The 5,402-nt window shown below is 32.5% G+C and overlaps 1 long non-coding RNA gene across 1 annotated transcript; it reads left to right on the plus strand.

The window, feature by feature from the left end:
* Positions 1 to 1,608: 1,608 nt before the first annotated feature.
* On the plus strand, positions 1,609 to 4,619 carry LOC140006612 (uncharacterized). Its single transcript, XR_011814341.1, has 2 exons — positions 1,609 to 2,049; positions 3,838 to 4,619. It is a non-coding gene; the product is annotated as an uncharacterized lncRNA (long non-coding RNA).
* Positions 4,620 to 5,402: the final 783 nt, after the last annotated feature.

The following is a 5,402-nucleotide window of genomic DNA, read 5'->3' on the forward strand; positions in this document are numbered from 1 at the left end:
GTATCTTCATAATCCAAGGATGTTGAAACTTGAAAGTGAAACTCTTGTAAGCAACTTGGACAGAATTTACTCTTGAGTAGACCTAAAAACGAGAGGAGCAGCTCAATTGGCTTCAGATATTCCACACCAAATGGTACGACAATTTTGAGAAAAAGGGAAGGGAGAGTTGTTTCAAGAGAATGGCCTTTGATCAAACTACCACACAATGAACTAGGACGCAATATTTTACCATATAAGAAAAAACATCTTTCCAAAAAAATTTCTTATAGTTTTCTAAAATAATTTTGTAAATCTTTTTTTTCTTAAAGTAGTTCGTAAGATTTAGAATCTCTCCTAAATTGCAAAAAATAAGATAATTATGAGCAGAAGTGTAAATTACAATCCAATTATATTGACCTATCGATTAACTTTAAATGGATACTCAATTAAACCTATTTAATTGGTGGGTAGTGAGTTGATTTGGTTTACCCATTTATGACTATTAAAAAATAATTATACATTTAAACTCAACTTTTAGTGAGTGTTTAGGAGATAAATTTGAATTTTTAACCAATCTAATAACAATAAAATGTTGTTATTTTTTATCAAACAATAGGCCAAAAAATTTAAAAAAAAAAAGAATTTCAAGTGAGTCATAAATAGGTAATTGGGTATATCTATACCCATTTATTAAATAGGTATAAATGAGTTGTCGTAATTATGCGTATTACTCAATAATGACTTGTTCAAACCCACCCAAATCACCTATTTTGACACGCTAAACTTCTCTCTCTCTCTCTAAACTGTATGATGGTAATTAAATGGGTATTGTGTAGGTGCCGAAATTTAACCGAGACTTGTTTTTATGAATTTTGACTATAGAGTTACCAGACCAGAGACCATAGCTAGTGGATAATTAGTGACAATCAGTGTCTTCAAATGGTGGATAAGACGTTTGGAACAAATTAGTTCGCACATATGGGTAAGACGTAGTTACTACTCTTAACATTCTACTTACAATAAGAGGTGCCAATTTGCGCTTTTTTTTTTGAGTCCTCAATTAGCAGAACAATGAATTCTTTTCCTTTTGGAAAGATTAGGACCATGATGTTTAGATATAATTCACTACATTCTCTGTGAGTGCCCGAAAATTTTGATGTCTTATTTAACTTTTTAGTGCACGTTACATTTTTTTTATTATTATTATTGATTGATTTATACGTTCATTTTTTTATACAGGAAATCGCATCACCTATCTTACAAAACATTGATATAAGTAAGAGCAAAAAATTTATTGTGGAAAATTTTCATACTAAAAATAAAAAATAAAAAACAACAAACAAACCTGGAAGACACTTGTCCGAATCCATGAAAATGTTTAACACATACAAGAATCAAAATGTTGCATCACAGTTAGAAACCGAAAGAAACTACTAGCTAGGAAGAAAATGGAAACTACTAGTACTTGCCTTGTCTACTATTGGAACCAAAAAATTGCCTTCTACTAGTACTTGCCATTTTCTTCTACAAACTAGTAGAACAGAGAATTGTCTCCTACTGGTGCTTGCATTGCTTTCTATAAACTACTAGTTGTTCTTGTCTGCCACTTGTAACCCAAAGAATCAATTTTCCTCTCTTAAACAACCAAAATCGAGAGGAACCAAGGAGGGAAAAAAGCTACTAGTCAAACAAACTCTTAACCGCCACTACCTCTTTCATCTATCAACTAACCAATTAGATTCTCTTATGCTTCATTCCAGTCGGCACACATCCATAAATTTTGCATAAAACACAAATTAGTTTCTATCAACTAGGAAGAGAGAAAGTGAGCTGGGAGAGTCTTGAGAAAGAGAGGAACATTCCCTTGCTTGGTTCGCTGAGAGGAAGCTCCAATTCAACCTAAAATCTTCTCCAAAATCCCTCCTAAAATATAAAGTCACAACCAAGAGAAAGGGAGATTGAAAGCTGGAAAAACAACCTGCAAGAAATTGTCCATTGTTCCAGCTTGAAGGCTGAGAGGAATAGGGAGGTTTAGCTGCATTCTTTTTCAGTTTTCTTGCTCAATCAAGGGTAAAACTCCTCCAAAACTTCATTTCTTTCACATACAAGAGGATTAACCTTTGCATCTTATTTTTAAGTAGTGAAAATGGTAGTCCTTGGAGATTAAAGTGAAGCTCTCCTTGATTGAATGATGAACTGTTTGTTTGCTATGTTGTTGGTATATATGGACTTTTGATTTCCAATTTTGGATAAATATACTTGAACTCATGAAATATGTTTAGTATACTCATTATTCGGTATCGCATGTGAATTTTATGGTGAAAAAATTTGAATTTTATGGCTGGAATTTTGGTTGGAAGTTGCATGACTGTCATACCATGTTCCAGCTTAGCCGATGGAAATTTCTTGGAGTTTGAATGGATATTTTGGTATAAAATTGGCTGGGAAATGCTTTATTGGTACTTATTTGTGTGTTATGAGTTTGTTGGTGTGTGATTTGTGGCTAGAAATAAAATTTAAAATAGTTAAAAATTGGAGGGAAAAGCTGTTGTACCAACTATAGGAACCGAGGGGGCCTTGTAGCTTATTTGAGTGAATCTTCAATAATTATCAAGTTCAATTGGTTTTATATGAATTACATACACACCTTAATGTAGTAATCTAGTCATGCATGTGGTTTTTGACCAATAAAAAAATGGAATTATGGGACAAGAAAGTACACTAAAATTAGCTACTTTTGAACTTGAATGATTAGAAAAGGGGAATGGGAGTTAAATTGACCCCTCATCTAAATAGAACCAATTAAAGAAAATTAAATGTTTAGATTTTAGGTATCTAAAACTAGAGATGTATGAATTAGTTAGACCCTTTTGAGCTGATTGGAATGATTGAGGATTTCAAACTAATTTCTAAACTTTCTCTGGAAATTTTGGCCAAACTTTGAACTAAGAACAACCGATTAGATATAATGGTAAAATGCAGGTTGTATAGAATGTATGTTGAGTGTATAGTGTTTTAAGCAAGAAAAGATGAAATTTTGTTAAAATTTTGAGGTAATCTTGCTAGAAAACTATTTTGTTGGCCGAGAGAGTGAGGAGATGAAGCTCTTATGTTATTTTCGAAAATTCTAGGATAATTGGTTATAAATTTTGTATAAAACATCTTATAACACTTTGACCCTGCTTATACCTGATTATTTAGTAATTTTGAGATTTGAGAAACTAGTGAATTATGAGAAAAGTTAAACTTCAACCTAATTGAAAGCGGGTTTGGCTGAGAAAAAAAAATGGTGAATGAGTGATGATGAATAAAAGTTCTATCAGCTATAACTTTAAAAGTTTGGATAGAGAATGACACAAACTTAGCTCAAACACCTTATGAGACCTTAAATTTGATATGTATGTATATTTTCCATTATTTTTAGCTAATAACCTTGATAAATCTCGAAGAAACATGTAAGAAGCACTGTTTGGAATTTTGCTTCTTACATGTTTCTTCGAGATTTATCAAGGTTATTAGCTAAAAATAATGGAAAATATACATACATATCAAATAAGCATTGTTGGAATTTTGTATCTTGTTTTATAAGTTAAGAAACTAAGTTTCTAGCCCTCAGGGGCTTGGTCTGGTGGTTGAGGTTGCTGAAGATGGAGCTTCAGGTCCCTGGTTCGAACCTTACTGCCAGCAAGTTGCTGAGGGTGGTGAATAGTCTGCGGGGTCCACTCCCTGCGGGACACACCTAAAAAAAAAAAGAAAAAAAAAGAAACTAAGTTTCTAGTAAATTAAATCTTAATTTGATGAATGATAGTGGTCATACATGAATTGTATTTTCACTTTAGGATTATCAATTTGTCTCAGGGGACACCAGTGAGACAGGAAACAACTCCGAGACTCAAGTATAAATTATGTTGACTAGGGTGAGTGTTCTTAAGTTGCTTGTGCATGATTATTTGATGGTATTGCTTACTTTTGAAATTTTATTGATAAAAGGGCTAAAGCGTATTTAATCGCTTCTGCCTTAATAATTTGAAATGGATATCATGGTGAATGAAGATTGGATTGTGCATGAATGATTGTAGGCCGTAGTGTACTTTATCACTTCGGCCGAATTGGGCCCTAAGCCTTGACAAGCTGATCTAGTCGAGCCAGTAAAGAACTTGGTCGATTAGGTTGGCTACCTTGAGCAATTGAATGTTATACTCGAGTATTATCTGAAAGAATGGAGATTAATGAACTGCTTATTGAATGTCGGGCATTGTTTATTGTTTTGGAGGTTATAAAGGGAAAGAATGGTGGAGTGAGAAGAAGTTGTATCCTTTTAAATGAATGTTTACCCGATTGAATTGTTCTCCTGATTGGTTATGTTGAAGGAATGTCTTATATTGTTATTTGGTTTTACACTTTTGAACCTCACTGAGCTTTTGTTCAAACTTTTAGTTTTATTTTCCTTACAGGAGTTAAAGTTTGAAGAATGAACAAGTTGGGTTAGAATGTTTTGGAAGGTCCATTATTGTATATATATCTCTGTTAATATTTACTTTTGTATTTTGTAATGGACAAAGCTTTTATCTTACTAGTTGGAGAAGTATTAAGAATGAATGTTTTGGATGTTTACTGAGAAATGTTATTTCTAAAATTAATGTAACTGAGTGAGCTCTAACGAGAGTCAGGCAGAAAGATCCACCAACTTTTAGGGTATGCCCTAGGAAAAGGTGGTGTCGTCACATTCTCTCCCATTCAAAAGTATTTTATAGAATCAGGACTAAGAAGAAATAATAACACTAAAGAATAAAAGCACAGCGGTGAAGATTATAATTACAGGAAAGCTTTGATATGAAGCTTTGATAGGCCTTTATTTTTTTGTTTTGAGCAGCTTTGATGTATCATTTTCTACACTAACATATACTATAGGGTGAAAGAAAAGTTAGCACAAAGTCTTTCTTCAACAGTAATAGTCATCTTTGAAGTCTATTGAACTCGGATCGTACTCTACTTTCGCAGCTAAAAGTTAAGTTCAGCTAAAAGTTAAGTTTCAATGAAGGGTATTCATTTCAATTAGAGATTGGTGGGAAAGAGAAGTAGGATTTTTCCATTATCTTTAAAGAACAGACCCTTGAAATTGGTACGAAAAAGAATTTTATGGTCCTTGTTACTACTATTATTGTTTATGCACAATATAATGTTTTACATTAAATCGTTTAAACAATTTTTTGTTCTATATCACTTAACCTATTCTCTTACGAATCCCGTTTATTACTCAATCATGTTGCTAAGTTTTTTTTTTTTATTTACAAGCGTTGAAAACAATTTAATCTTTTACTTTAATTTATTTCAGTTAGATTTCACTTAATAAAGGACCGTGATGGAAATATTTGGAACAATTTCTGTCCCGTATCCTTCGAAAAAGTTTGTTTCCAAATAAG

This window comes from Coffea arabica, chromosome 1c, assembly GCF_036785885.1.
Source record: "Coffea arabica cultivar ET-39 chromosome 1c, Coffea Arabica ET-39 HiFi, whole genome shotgun sequence".
NCBI lineage: Eukaryota > Viridiplantae > Streptophyta > Magnoliopsida > Gentianales > Rubiaceae > Coffea > Coffea arabica.